The sequence below is a fragment of the Anser brachyrhynchus genome (assembly GCF_964034855.1).
Source record: "Anser brachyrhynchus genome assembly, chromosome: 13".
Lineage (NCBI taxonomy): Eukaryota > Metazoa > Chordata > Aves > Anseriformes > Anatidae > Anser > Anser brachyrhynchus.
Genome location: NC_137708.1, coordinates 20,733,883 through 20,749,209, shown reverse-complemented (window position 1 = coordinate 20,749,209; position 15,327 = coordinate 20,733,883). Strand labels below are relative to the sequence as shown.

Genomic DNA, 15,327 nt, shown 5'->3' with positions numbered 1-15,327 from the left:
ACCCGTTTTTCATGTCAAAAGAACGAAATGCCGTAACCAGGGCAGTTAAGAATAATCTCTGCCATCTTATTAACATACTGTTTTTGTCACTACTGTTCTGGCGTAGTGTGATGGAGAAAAAAGTTATGAATAGGATGTAGTACTACTCCTCGGGAGGTCTGTGCCTTTAGGATGCTGGCTGCTGCAAAGGATGGCGTTGTGTTCGTGTAGTGTGTGCAGTTTCAATCTTTCTGGGCTAGTTTTTGTTTCTGCTCTATTAAGGTTTATTTTTTTTCCAGTGTGAGGAGCCATAGCATATTCAAAACAAATAATGCTGGGAGAATATTGCTCTTCCTGAGCTTGCTTCTTAAGAGCTGTCATTCATTCGTCTTGAAGCATAGTCTTAAGTTGTAATTGATTTTAGTTATTTACTTTATACTTACTGAAAAGTCACTAAGGTTTTCCCTATCAGTGTTGTGGCATCGGATAACTGATACACATTATATGGAACCAGTAGGACAAATTCATTAAGCTGCTAGTGTTTAGATCACAGTCAAGTGCTCACAACACCAGAAGCAAAGTGGCTGCGGACATCCTCACTAGGATCTTGTACTCTACTTTGAACATTACTAGTAAGTTGGCTTTTTGTTTATGCTGTTTACCATCTGTTAATAACTAATGTTTTTAGTTGTATTTGTGGAAGTAGTTTGCGGCACCAGGGTTTGAAAAAAACAGCATATGTATTTAAAGCAAGCAGATTTATAGCTCATAAAAGTGCCCCTTTCAAGTGGCAGTTTTTACAGGAAGTTAGGCAGTTCTAGCTTCTATTAGCTAGATTTCCTACTGCTGCTTTTTCTCATAAAGAAGTTTAAAAATATGTTTTTTTTCCAAGTTGTTTACAACTGTACGATGTGTTTACAAATGTGTGTCTTTGCATGGCAGTTGGATTGGCCGTATTGAGCATCGTTTTAGAGAGGCTTCAGCAGTTCTCATTCAAGCTTTAAGATGTTGTCGTTTCAACTTCTCCGTGGAGAGATAAAAGGGAAAAATTGCAGGAACATGTCTATGCAGTAACCTGCCTGTCCAAAGCAGTGTGAGGAAGGAATCCTGAGATGGGGGCAGTCCCGGGGCAGTCAGGGCGCTGTGCTGAAGCAGCCCTTGTTATCCACGTCAGGACTGGCCTGGTGCTGCCTTGGGTCTTGGAGACACCTGCAGAGTGCCTGGGAAAACGGAGCGGAGTGAAATCAGCCTGGCAGAGATGTATGGTCTCTGGGGACGTAGAGAAGAGTTGGCTGTATTTTGAGAACAAACTACTAGTCTCTAAGCAAGTTTGAATTGTAACTTTAAAAGTCAACTGCAAATTTCAGGGGGAAAAGCCTATAGAAGCAGGTCAAATCCTTTACTTCCTGTAACTTTTCATCTTTGGCCAAGTAGTTCATTAGTGTCAGTTGTTAGGTACTAATTTGTTGTAGGGTTTTGGTTCGTGAGTGGTGTTTTTTTTGTTGGTTGTATGACTCAGAACTTTTGACCTTCACTAAATGTCTAAAATACAGGTATCCTTTTAAGAAAAATAGCGTTGAGTACAAAAATAATAAGAAGAATGCATAAGTAAACCATATGGAGGCCTGGTACCATTTGAAGAGTTTTAATCTTCTGATCTTAGGTAAAACAAACAATAAATGTGTATTTCTATTTGGTTATTGTCTGACAAAATGTTAGTCAAAACAGCTCATGTAGGAGCACAGTCTATAAAAATCTTGTTTTCTGGTAATAACGTGATTTTTAGAAGATGCACAGATCAATGAAGAAAATCATTAGAAATAGAACTAGTTCTCATTACTTACTTGTACGGTATTAAACTACTCGGGGTGAGTGCTGCCTGTAATTGAATAAAGCTGGTCCCAGCTTTCTGTGGAGTAATGGCAGATTCTAATCATGTCTGATACGCTGCAGAAACATTGTAAATAGTAACGGATTGGAGAACCTGAGTGAGACCACTCTTAGCTGTACTTGGTAAAATGAGCTAGAGCTGCTTTGTTCAGCAGGGATGTAACATGTTTCTATTTCTGTCACATCTCTCCTGTTTCCCTTGCCATTTTATATAGGGTTTAGGTAAAGGTGAATACCTGTTGGTTGTCACACTTGTTCAGAGACCACAAAACAAGCCCGTTTAGAGGTTTTGTTATTGTAGGAAAAGCAGCACTGGGGCCAGGTTGCTCTGATAATTGGTGGGATAACACTTGGTATTTGGGTGCTGTACTGACTGCATCCCAGTGCCCTAGCTGGGGGGGTAAGCTAGGTTTGGGGCACCCTATGGCAATGTTTAAAGCAGCTATAGTCTACCAAAACGCTATGGACAACTCTTTTTCTTCTACATCATTTGACAGTCAATTGCGCCTGCTGCAGTGTCTCACTGATTTGAAAAGAGGGGGTCCTTGCACCAGCCACAGGACTCTTGTTGAGCCAGCTCGACTTACTGATCTGCTAGAAAGCAAATTAATTCCAAAAGATTAATAGGTTGTTGCTCAACAGGCACAAGGAAGGGTCTGACAAGTGCCCTTGACCATGAGATTTTGGCCAGAAGTAATGCAGGGCAAAAGAAGGGGCCATGGAACTGTTCCTTTCACCTGTAGCAGCTCATCTGTTCTATTATCAAACTACTGTTTGTGTTTGGTTATTGTTTCTAGTGTCATTCATGATTTAGGAAAAAAGAAAAGGATAGATATATTTAATGCAATTCGTTCAAATTGGTATAAAATGTGCTTTGAGTTGATAATCGAAAGAAATATTGGAGAAAAAAAAGGAAATCACTGGTACTTGGCCAGGTTGTTTATACTGAACAGCTCCTTTTTCTAAAGGTGAAAGGCATTTTGAGGAGACAGAGAAATGGCAGACGGAAATAGGGAAGTAAGTGGAACTAATGGAAACGCTTAAGTTTTAAAATGGTGTTTTGTGCAATGTATGTGTATTTTAACCAAGCTTTCAATAATAACATGAGGGTAAAACATGCAAGTTCTGGGGAGAGCGTGATGATTTCCAATATCCACTGTGCTTTCAGGATTAGGGAGCTCATACACAAATGACTTTACACGTTTAGAGTTGGACGGGGCATGTTGCGGGCTGTATGGTGGCACTTGTGTATTGTGATATTGTAGAATTTTTGTCTAGAGTGATAGAAATGGGAGATGTCTGTTTTCTCAGACTGGTAAAGTATCACCACGTTGCTGGATCTATTTAAGTGGTTCTCTGGAGACACTAATCTGGGAGTAGATTATACTCCAAATAAAATGGAGGATGGCTATGCAGTTTATTCAGAGAAACTCGTAGGTGAAGGAATTAATCAGTTGAGTAGACTTCAAACAGCATAGCTGGCGTGTTGCTGCAAAAAATATTGCTATTTCGGGCACTGTACAAAAGCTCAGCTATTGCAATTGTTATGCTCACAATTGATATTTTATAGCAAATGAGTTAGAGCAATTAATATATTTTTATGAATGTGAAGAACAAGCAAAAAATGTTCTTAATTGTATGCAAAAAAACATTACTTGAAAAACATTTTGCAGGGGTTGAACTAGGTCTTTAAATATTGAGAAAACAATGCTAGGGAATGGCTCGGTATGGAATACATACGTGGAATGAGATTGAAAGGAGGGGAAAATAAGGGATTTATTTTGAGGGGAACAAATCACCAGGAAACAGAGTTGTCAAAAAATGGTAAATTTAGATAAGAAAATATTCGTTAAGAATATTTTCATGATACTGGATGAAGGCATATCAGCATTGAAGGAAAAGCCAAGTTAAGATAGTAAGCAGTCTTTTAAGAAAAGGGGGTAGGAGGTTTCAGGTAACATGATTGCAAATGCTATCTCTCCTTGTTGTTGGGTATATACTGTGGCATTTCAGTTTGTTACTTGAAACATGTTGCATTTACTGGACAAATAACATCTTTATTTTATTCTTGGGGATACTTTGTCCTGCTACATTGGGTAGGCTTGACATTCTTTCATGAATCCTAATGTATTTAGCTTCGTTACCTTTGAGTAGCAGTGCCATTTGAAGTTGTCTATGTGCTCTGTGCCTTCTTTTTCCATTCCCCCCTTCCTTTTTCTCCCTTCTTGGCTTTTTTTCCTCCTGCAGTTCAGGTGTTCTTTAAAAGAGCACTAAATTCAACAGGTGAATCATAGAGGGTGGCCTTGTTTGTCTATAATAGTGGTTTTAATATTATGTCAGTTAGTTCATGTTGTTATAATTCACAAAACGATCGTGTTTTTGTGCCCGTCCTTTGTGGAAAAAAGCCTGGCGGCACTCCAGTTGTCAATAAATCAGAAACGCCACGGCTACGTGTTAGAAAGGTGCTAACCTATTTTGCCTGCTTGAGAATTTTTAGGTTAAAACCGGATTTAATGTTGAATCATGTATCTTCTGTGTCTGGGCCAGGCCTGGAGTTGTGTGTTCCTGCCTGGCTACCAGAAACACAGCTGTGTGCCTCAGTCTAAGCTGCATCAGGTTTTTGTGACTGTGTGACCTGGTGCTGCTTTGTCCAAGGAGTTAACAATTGGTGTGCCAGCATTTCTGTGCCCTCTTGGCACTGAAGGCAGGTTATGGAGAAACCTGAAACTGTGATTTTTGCATCTTGCTGCAGTTTTTGACTGTCTGTAAATTAGATGTTCCTGTGCTTAGACTGTTCATGTGGTGACTTAGTTCCAGAATTAGACAGTTATTTATTCTGGAAAACCTACACAGTGATTTGGAAGACACTGGATTATTCTTGCCCTGAGCGTTGTTCCTTGAGGGCTGTGTGTGATGACAGTACAGATGCAAGGCTGTTGCTGTGTTACCTACCTGTATTGCCTTATGGGCTACAAAATGAAATTTCATATGTTTTATTTTTTGTTGAAGTTTCTACTAAATGTGAATCATTACTAAAAGACTAAATTCTTCTTCGTTAAGAACCTGATTAAAATAAGGGCATATAATGCAGAAGAGTCTGTGCTACTAATTTTGCTTAATAAAGACCAAATGATTTGATAGGTAAATACTGTCCATTTCATTTGGGCTGAATATTAATCTTCTTATTCTAATTTGCTAGCACTTACCTTCCTGAAGTAATTCTTTATCCATGCCATTTCCATTTGTCTCCTCCCTAACCCTTGTTCCTGCCCTCACATGTTTAGATTTATGAGCAGCATCTGTCTTAACACTGTTAATTTCTCTGTCTTTAGGAATTCTCCGAGAGGCACAGCGAAGCCTTTTAACATTTAATAATGTTAAAAAGTCTCTTTCTGGCCTTGATGTTTGCTAATTCTTCTCGTGCGGTAAGCTGACTGCAGTGTGGCAAGCAGAAACAGGGCAGTTGACAATAACGGAGATGTGGGCTAATTGGGTCTACATTAGCAGCTACCACTGACAAGGTATAGGGACCTTAGTCCAGACCTTTTCAAAAAATCTGTTAAGATGAAGAAGGAGAAAGCATAGGGGTTACACTGTTTCTTAAGGATGGATGGTTCATATCTGTGGAAGTAGACTTGGTCTCCTAGTACGAGTTTGGGAAAAAAGGCTACAATGGGAAAAATAAAATATTTTCTCCCTTGTTTCTGTCAATCCCTGTTGTTTGGTTAGAGGTGCAATTTTGTGTTTATTAATATAAAGGTCGTATTTATTTGGGATACATTGTTATCCTTAGATAGCCCTCTGTTTCTTTCCCTACAGAAATATGAAGTCCGAAAATGAACTTTGTCCTAAATTCAGGCTTGGGAAGCAAGTGTCCGGTCCTGGTGGGGAGAAGAGTATAAATTTGGATCCTTGATGGTTTTTTACGTGACCAAAACACGTGAGATTCAGGTAGATAGCCTCTAGGAAAAAAAAAAAAGTGGGTTCCATGGTATTCTTAGCGACAGTGGCTTAAACTTCCAAACTCATTTTTCTTGTCTTGTACCGTTGATTGAGAACAGCATGGCTTTTTCAGGGAACAGGACAAAGCTTGCCTTGTCTGGAGGGTAACTGGTAGGTTAATAGCCTATTTTCAGGCATAAGTTTGGTATAATTAAAGTGCTGTGATTTTTAATGAATAATGGCTTAATATTTGCATCTGATAGTTTTTTGAACATATACAGTGTGTATGTATACATAAGTATACGTGTGTTCTGCAGATGGTTTTCTCTGAATATCATTTTGCTTGTAGCATTAGAACCACAGCAGAGCTTTTCTTACTAACCATTGATAATTCAGCTGATGAGTTATTGCCTGGATTTGTCCTCTGACTGCCCCTACTTCATGCGCTTGTATGATTTAGAGTTCATTGGAGAAGGGTTGTGGAAGCCTCCCAGAAGCTCCAAACAATTGTCATGCATTACAGTGAGATTTCCAGAATGTAGAAATGAGTAGCTCGTGCCTTTCTTCGGATCAGTAGGGGATCCTAAAGGGTGCCAGGAGCCTGTGCTACAAGGGCAGCCGAGAGATTGGAGAGAAGCAGGTGTGAGCACCATGTGTACATTAATACTCGAGCAGTTTGGGGAGCTAATGCCTGTTACCGTGCATTGTCTTCACTTTTTCTCCCCAAATGTGACAGTACAGGCACCACTGGGGCTGACACACTGGAAATTTTTGTCTTCTGTAAAACGTCTGGGGGAAGTCCAGAAAGGTAACCGCTTTCTCTTCCAGCTCTGCAGTTTTCTTTGGGGTTTGGGTCATGGGTGGTCATTATTCGTTCTGTTTTCAAGCCGTTTTATTGGCAAATAGGCAACTTGTATCCACTGTGTGAGAAATTCTTTCATATTTAAAAGTTTGTGGAAAATTTGTTTCAAATGGCTAGAAATTAGGATGAGAAATTATATTTTTAATATTTATTAAGGTGCTGCTCATTCTGAGGGATTTTTTCATTATTAAAAGTACTGAAATACCAATATTTCCTGTGTCAGAAGGGAGACCTGCTAATTGTGGGTTAACAACTGTTTTTCATGTTGGGTTCTCTTCACTCTTTACAAAACGCACATGCACGCCTTCTCTGACGTGGCGGTGGGACTGCAATATTGCCATATCGCTGCTTTGGTTTTTGTTGTTGTTTCCTTTGAGCTGCAGAGATTAACACAAGTCGTGTTGTCTTGCACTTCTTTCCTCTCATGAGAAGTGTGGGGTGTTCGTTAACTACCTATGCATAGCTGGATGTGTGTTATTGATGCTGCTTTAATCAACCATAAGCAGTTTGCAGAGAACATCTTGGAGGCATATTGTTTCCTTGGGGATTTATTGCATTTGCAATATCACACCTCTGTTTCTGCTGCTTACAGAATATGATTATCAGCCATTAGTACTGAATACTTAAACGTGGTCACTACATAGTGCTTCCTCTCTCATCTGTGATTCCTATCCTGCTCGCTATTATGGATCCCTCTCTAGTGTGTTTGGTTTTTGCTCACCCCTTTCATGCTCTTTGTTTATCCGTGTGCTCACTGTTCCAATATAAATCCCTCCTAGTCAATCTTGCTGAGAGAACTGTAGGTAGGTTGTTGGGTTTATTTTCTCCTACCAAGTGATGTCTTCATTTTCCTATGTAAGACGAAAATTCCTTCCATTTTACTAGTGATCAGTCAGTGTCTTGGAAAAGATGCTAGATATTTAGGATATTATATCATTTGATTTCTCACCCCCACCGCACCCCCATTTAATCTTGAATGCGTGCTCTAGAAAACCGAAAAATCACATCCAGAGTTTTGAGCTTTTGCCTTCATGTTGCTTAAATTAGAGCTGTTAACAAGTAATACGTCATGTTGCACATTCGTATGTGATATATGAGCACACAAAACAGTATTTCAACCACGATGGTTTAAATCTTTTTTGTACATATAGTCATCCGTGTTTTGCATTTTCCTGCCTTACTGGAGGTGGACATGTTTTAAACCATTGCTTCTTACGCAAAATGAGATTGTGAAATCAGAATTGCGATGCTTTAATAATCATGTGTAGTCTGTTAGTTTAATCTAAATTTTGGTAACGGTAAGTACCAAAACAAAAAAATTGTTCTTTCCATTTCAGCGTAGGGGTTCATGGCGGTGCATGAACCTTGATGTGTTTGTTGGTAAGAGATTTGGTTTAAGTAGGCAGCCATGGTGCTCCTTTGTCTTCTCTCCCTTGAAATACTAGCTTCCATTCTGAACAGGAATACTGTTTTGGTAAAGGGGAAACAACTAATGGCATCGTTTTATGCTAACACTTGAAGATTTAGAAGTATTTTGATCTAGCACATACCTGGAGATGTCTTGAGCTAGAAATGGTTGCTTGTGTTGCTCCAAGGAATCACCCCACATGTGAAGTGAATTGCTCTATGAGTTACTTCACTTTCCTCAGGGTTATTGGAGGAAAAAAAAAATGTTTTGATATCTGCTTCTACAAATAATGCTGGACGATTGTCTTCCTTTTCTCTGCAAAATTATTTTTACCTTCCATTTAAACTTAAGGAAACCGATTTTTGGGGAACTCAGATGCTGACATCATTAAATTATGTCAGGGTCAAGACAACTTTAATTTTCTCCCTGATGTGTGCTTTTGGAGTATGCTTAGTTGTGCTGTAATACAGAAATACTGTAGTGTGAAGAATGATTAATCACCATACACTTACCATGTCATTATATGGTCTAGTAGAGAATGGTATAAAATGATTTTGCTTGGGAAGAAGAGAACAGTATTCGTATGTGCTACAGAGGGACCTGGTGACATTCTCTTAGGGCTGGGCTGGTAACGTGTCCTGTCTGGATTGGCTTTTCTGTCGACACTGCTTTGAATTATTTTCTTAACCACATCTCAGGTGGTCAGACTGTTATGCATTTATTTGTGAGGAAGCTGTGAACGGCAGTTTTGATGGAGTACTTCCTCAGTATCACTACTACAGGTAGTGGTAAAGGCTGTTTTAGAGCTTGTTGCTGGCTGTATGTGTTTACTGTGTAAATTGAATGCTAAGGTTTGATACCCAATTTTTAACACTTGGTGTGCTTTCTTATTCTTACTAATATATGTGGAACTTAATTGGAATCAGTTCCCCGGGAGACTGTAAATCAAGCACTGTCCTCGGTTCTTGTTGGAGCTCTTTACTTTCTCAGAAGGTGTTTGTATTTATGACATTTCATTCTGCTGTTGAACAGCTGTCTTCGCCGGTCTTGTGCTGTAGTCCTTCAACTGCTCCAGCTGTGTTGGTGGAGCATCGCTTGCCACGTAAGTGAATTTGCTGGTGGCTGCTGGTTCTGTGGTCAGCATCAGGCTTCTCCGACCTTCCCAAGGGCTCCTTCCATAGTGCTGCTCACCCCAATTCTTCCCTGTCCCTGCAGAAGAGGAATGTCACTTGTAGCTCCACATCAGGTCTTGCTAGCATCAGCCACAGGAAGAGCTGGTACACTTCCCTGGGTTTTATTCTGCCTTGTTTTCTTCGTGGGCTGTGTATTATACAATATTCTGCGGTTCTAGAGTAGTTCTTGTACTTAGCATATAAAGTCTTAAGTTAATTCACATAGTAATAAAATTTATGTTCTGTAATTAATTTTTTTGGCAGGCATCTCTTTCACAGTAATGAATTGGTAGCAGTTCCTAAAATGTCTGTTGACTGTCTAGAGAATTGTAGGAAAGCTGGCATTTTAGAAACGTTTCTTATAACAGAAAGAAGCGGGCCGCTTCATATTAGCTCATCTTTTCTCAGAACTTCCAACTGAACTGAAAATAATTTTATTTTGGTGGATTGTTTTTCTCTTTACCCCTGAACTTAAAGGGTAATTGCTTTCTCCTCAAATACATCTTTGAATTAGACAATAGTATTCTAAAGGTGCAGATAGTAGTTACGGTTCTTTAAAACACAAAATCAAAAAAAAAACTGGCACGGTGTTACCTATTATCACAATTGTCTGTTCAGCTCTTTTAACAGCAGTTAAAAACCATGGCTCTGGTTGCAGGTTCATTTTAGGTTGCTTGCAAGACTAAATTTGTAGCATTTAATGATCTAGGATTTTCATACCCTAGGGCAAGATTACAGTAAGTCGAGGTCAAGCTGAACAACTGCCAGACCTAATTTACACTAGGATAAAAATGTTCTTGTCTAACAATTAGATTGAATGCTATTACCTCTTTCCCTAACTTCTGCTAAAATTTGGTTTATATTGTTTAAAGACTAACGCAATCTGATGCTAAGGAAGTATCCTCTGAGTGGAATATTAGTTTATGAAATTGCCCAGGATCAGGTATCCATGTTAATGGCCCCTTGTGTGCATGTTCTGGAGGGGATGGGAGACTTAATCCAAATAGGATATTTTCTTAACATAAACTCATACTAATATGCCGTCTTCAAGCAAGTAGCAATGAATGATGTTGAAACAAGGGAAGAAAAATTGTGGAGAAGATGTAGCCCCTTGAATGTAAATATTTGAACCTTCCCTGCCAGATCTGAATCATTTATGTCAATAGAATTATTATAGTTCCTTCCCCTATCAATTGATTTACAAGTAACCTGTGTTTTCCCACCAATGTCACAGGTCCTGACCAAACTCCTAAAGAGGTTTTCCCATATAGATTACCTGAAGAGTGAAATCTGATGGGTTACCCTGAAACGGTGAAACTGATTCCGCTCAAAGTTGTGTTTGGGCTAACTAAAGAAAAGGTGGTAAATATATTTTAGTCAAAGTACTGCATTATAGTAACTAAACGTTAAGTTCAGCTATATGCTCAGCTTACATTAACTTCTGGTGACATGTGTATAGGAATTTTGTTTAAATTCTAGAAAAGTTGAAGAGCAAACCTATTTGAAACCAGATATTCGACTTGTAATCCTGATTAGTGCTACCACAGGATGATAATTCTATACTGTTGATTTATTGTAAGAGCAATAGTAAAAAATAAATGGCTTTTTGAGTAAGCAAAACACAAAGGCAGCAGTTTGCATGACTAACATACAGAGATCAGCGTAATGTAAGTGCACTGAACGGGCAGTAAGCTCTGAAATCTGTCTGGGGCATTAAAATCGTGCTTTGGGGAAAAAAAAGAAAAAAAAAGCTACTGCATGATACTTCAGTACGCTAGTTTCATTTTTGTACGAAGGTATCTTAAACATTCATGAATCTTAATCATTTTTACTTTATTTTTATCCCTTTCCATTTTCCTGTGATGAATAGTTAGCTCCTTGATAACAAACTATGTCATCTTTTAAAATATTTTTTTAAAATAGATCTTGGTTTCAGGAGCTGGGAAGTTGCTATAAGTAGCAAATAATTTGGCAGAATCCTGACCAGGTTAAAGCCTTTTATTTGCATTAAATGTTATGATTTGATGTTAGAGTCTGAGCAGTGATCACAAGATATTATTGGTAGAAATACGTCACCAACAACATCTGTTAGCCATAAGTAGGAGCAAAGTCTGCTGAGTTCAACACAGGACTAACAAATAGTTATATAATTGATGACTAATTAATTAATTTAAACAATACTCTTGAATAAGTCGCTAGAACACTATGGGGAATTCAACTAGATAAATTTTGTAGTTCAGAAACTTAAATATGTGGTTTGGAGAAAGTGTATTGACTCTTATTTAAGAATTGTCTAATTTTAAGTGTTCAACGTAAAAAAAAAAAGATCAAAGCAATTGAAAAGAAGTATTGTCAGTACAACTGTTTCAAATACTTGGAATTATTATTTACTGAAAAAAGTTAGAGAAACCAAAGTAGAACTGAAAAAGTCCTGTATGCTTAATGGCATGTTGGGTTTTCAGCTGCTGGGTTACCCATTTCAGAGCTGAGTGTGAGGGGATGGAGCGATGTATTTCAGACAAAACAGAGGAAGAGAAGTGTGTGCTAAGGGTAGGAATGCAGTTAATTAGAAAAAAAAAAAAAGGTTGGTGAAGATGAGGTGACTGATACAGCACTTGAAATCTAACAAATTCTTCTGACAATAATTACAAATAATTTCAAACTGGTAAGTCAAACATGGTCATCAGCTGAAAACCACAAGCTGATGATACATTCCAGATAATAAACAATAATGAGCTCTGGTGGGTGATGGAAGCATTTTGTCATGCCATTGCTAGGCAGCTCTAGGTTTTGACGGTTGTCCTCTGGTGACTCCTGCCATGGTGGCTGTGTTTTCCACCCCTCTCTTGGAGGTTACTGCGTTTGGAATGAAAGTTGGCAAAATGGGATTTGTCAGCTCTATAGCTCTCCGTATTTGTGGTTCAGCATGTTAGCTTTAATTGTCAATGGAGATGATCTGTCGTTGATAAATCTGACTGTAAACAAACCAGAGGATATGAAATGTGCAACCTTGTTCCCTTTTTTTAATGGTATGTTAAAATTTGGTCTAGTTGTTTTTTCCCTAAGGTGATAAAAATGACAGTTCAAATTCTTTGCTTACACCAAAACTGCATTCTTGTTATAGCTGTAAGACAGGAAAAACAAACAAAAAAAACCAACAACCCAAGCTTTTTGCATTTGAGACTTCTGTCATCAGTGGAGGTGAGGGGTTAGTTCGCACGGGACCGGTACCTGTGAGTCCTCCCTGGGAAGTTGCTGCAGGTGCTGCACCATTCCCAGAGCATGGGGCAATTCCCTCATACTACGGGGTACTGTGTCGCTGGGGGAGAGGGGGAATCACAGCACATATAGCTTGTTTAAGAGATGTCTAGCACTACTGCTCCTTTTTAAAAGCAAAAAGCAGGGAGAAAGAGGGCATAGCCACCTTATCTCAATAGCTTCTACTATGTTGCTGAGCTAGTAAGTGCAACAGTTGTGGCTTTAAAAACATTTTCTATGTATTTAACATTGTTCAAGTAAAATACTTGTTACAGAACATGATTCTTTCATAATGTAACCAGTGAATTTTCAATGAAATGTAAATCTAGCTGTAGGCTATAACTGCCTTTTGGAGGAGGAGGGAGCTACTACCTTTATTTACATCTTGAATTTACTAGAGAACAGATGTGTAAGGATATAGCTTTTTGAAGAAACCTGAGGTTTAATTTTGGTTGATTTAACAAGCTGTTTTTGTATTTTAGATCCGTGTGAAATGGATGTCCCTGTATCCCTAAGGTGCCTAATGCACAGTATTTGAGAGATTTATGGGAAGATAATTTCAAAAGGACAAGTTTCACTGACCTTTGCTTCAGATTATTTTATACACATCAAGAGTTTCTCATTATTTGTCAGCTTACTTATTAAAATGAGTTTGGTCTGTAAGAAATGTTTCTGATATTTCTTCATGTTAGCTTTTATAATGCAGGCATAGTATGTTATAGCTCTCCTAGTTAGTGTAATTTATTACCTGCCACAAGTAAGCAATTACAGAGTTGAAAGAACTTATTGATTTGAATAATGCCAATATTTTTGCAATGTTTTTAGGATACATGCAAGTGGCCAAGCTGGTTTCCGATGGATGTGTAATGGATTTCAATAGCGAACTGTAGGTCTCCATAAATGAGATTTCAGCACCAGACATCTCTCTTTCAGGATTCTTTTAAGAGGACTTTGGTTTTAGGATAAATAAAAGAAGAGAGGGTGCTTTTCAGGCCAGGCAATAATAGGTATTTTTTCATCTAGTAATGACTTTGTTAATGGATTATTGTCTTTCTGCATTGTGGATATATTCAGTTGTCTAAGTTATGTGGGGGAAAGCCATGAATATCACAACTGCTGTTTCATATAAAATTAGTATTCAGTGCTGCAAATCTCCAAACAAACCAATTGGGATTTTAGCTCAAATGTTGCAAAGGAGAACGGGAACAAAATGTTGGGTATTAAAAATCTTTAAGTTATGACTTAGGATGTATGGAGCACAGATGTTCTGAGGCTGGCAGACTGCAGGGATAAGTTTCTAATGGAAGTTACAAGATTTTTATCTTTATTTCTTCTGTTTTAGAGGTGAAATCAACTTCTGCATTCTTGAATGGTTGCTTGAATTTTTATCTTTACTTTTTAAAGGATGATTATTTAGATTGATCCTTGAAAGAGCCATAATCCACTTAAGAAAGGCTTAGGTTTTAGCTGTCATGCTCCCTGGTTTGGATATGGCACAATATTTATTTCTTGTTTGCTAAATACTTCTTTTTCCTTTCTTATGGCATAGATTTAATTGTGCCACTTAGTTGTCTTCTGCACTAGTCGGCTTGTCGCTTGAGCTAGGGAGGGATGGGACACTGCTCGTTTGTTCACGTTGGTGTATGTGCAATGGCAGTTTTCAGAGCTTTACTATAAATAGTTTTATACTACCGTTGTGAGACTGATGATGCCAGTAGTGACCAGTGGAGACAGCAGCAGGAGAACAAGCACATGGGCTTTTAGAGCAAGTAGAGACCCATAAAACTATGGGATCTGCTACTGGTGAATATTGGTGGTGAAAAAGAGCTACAACTACACCTGAATAGGGTGCAGATTAGCTCACCTATAGACCCAGAAATATCAGTTCGTTCTGCACAGATGGTTCTTTTTCCTTTTTTTCCCCCTCACATTTTTTTTATTTAGACCCAGTCAGCCAAATGCAGTTTGACTTCTGCTTACTCTTTTGTATTTGCTTCTGTGCTGGACTTGATTCTTTTAGTTATCATCTGGAAACAGTTCAACCATTTTTATGTAGTGTTGAAGCTTCAGTTAATAAACTGGTGGATCTGAGTTGACAAAACACAGAACCAAACTGCTCTTTCCTTCTCTCGTATTTCAGAAGGCTTGGGATTGCATTGCAGAGAAATACAGTGGGCTCTTCAAAGGGCTAGCCAAAGTGCGTTGTGAGCTGGGCTGGTAGGAGCTCACTCTGAGATGTGCTTGAGAGGTTTTACTTTCTGCTCTTCAGTAGTTTTATTTTAAGGGGTTTTCCCATATTTGAGTCATCTAATATCGAGTGTGTTATAGCAGCGGCTGATGCTATGTAGTGTGTACCATATGGTCCCCCGCCAGAGTTTATAATTGAATGCAGTTGCTCATAGAAAGGCCCAAACAAAGTCGTGGGCACAAAGCCCCAGTGACCTGGACTTCTCAAAGAGGAAAACCTGTGTGGTAGGAGGGGAAGCTGAGGCTGCTACAAAGTGAGGCAGCTTGCAGGCTCGCATTGATCAGTGGGAGAACAAAAAATAGAACTTGCCAGATGGAATATCTTGTCTGTTGGAAAACCCTACCTCTGCAGAGGGTACTGAAGCCATTCATCACTGTGGGCTGCCTGTTTGAACAATGCTGGTTCTGTTCTTGTCTTTTCTTATGTAGCTGGTTACCTGCTTGCTGTGGACAGTAACTTTTGCAAGAGCCAAGGTTTTGAAGGGTTATGCGTTTTGGAAAAGTCAGTGTGTGAGGGGGCATGTGTTCTATAGTTCAGTTTGGAAACTTGGGGCATTTAGGCAGATGAG

The 15,327-nt window shown here is 38.8% G+C and overlaps 1 protein-coding gene across 9 annotated transcripts in view; it reads left to right on the top strand.

The window, feature by feature from the left end:
• Positions 1 to 15,327, top strand: part of STAG2 (STAG2 cohesin complex component) — a 74,944-nt gene that overhangs the window by 11,785 nt on the left and 47,832 nt on the right. The window contains exon 1 of one of the 9 annotated variants that reach the window (XM_080553274.1): positions 5,242 to 5,820. The exons of the other annotated variants lie outside the window; for them this stretch is intronic. The gene's annotated coding sequence lies outside the window, so the exon portion shown is untranslated. Of the gene's footprint in view, positions 1 to 5,241; positions 5,821 to 15,327 lie in introns of those variants that run through there. 9 annotated transcript variants of the gene reach the window in all.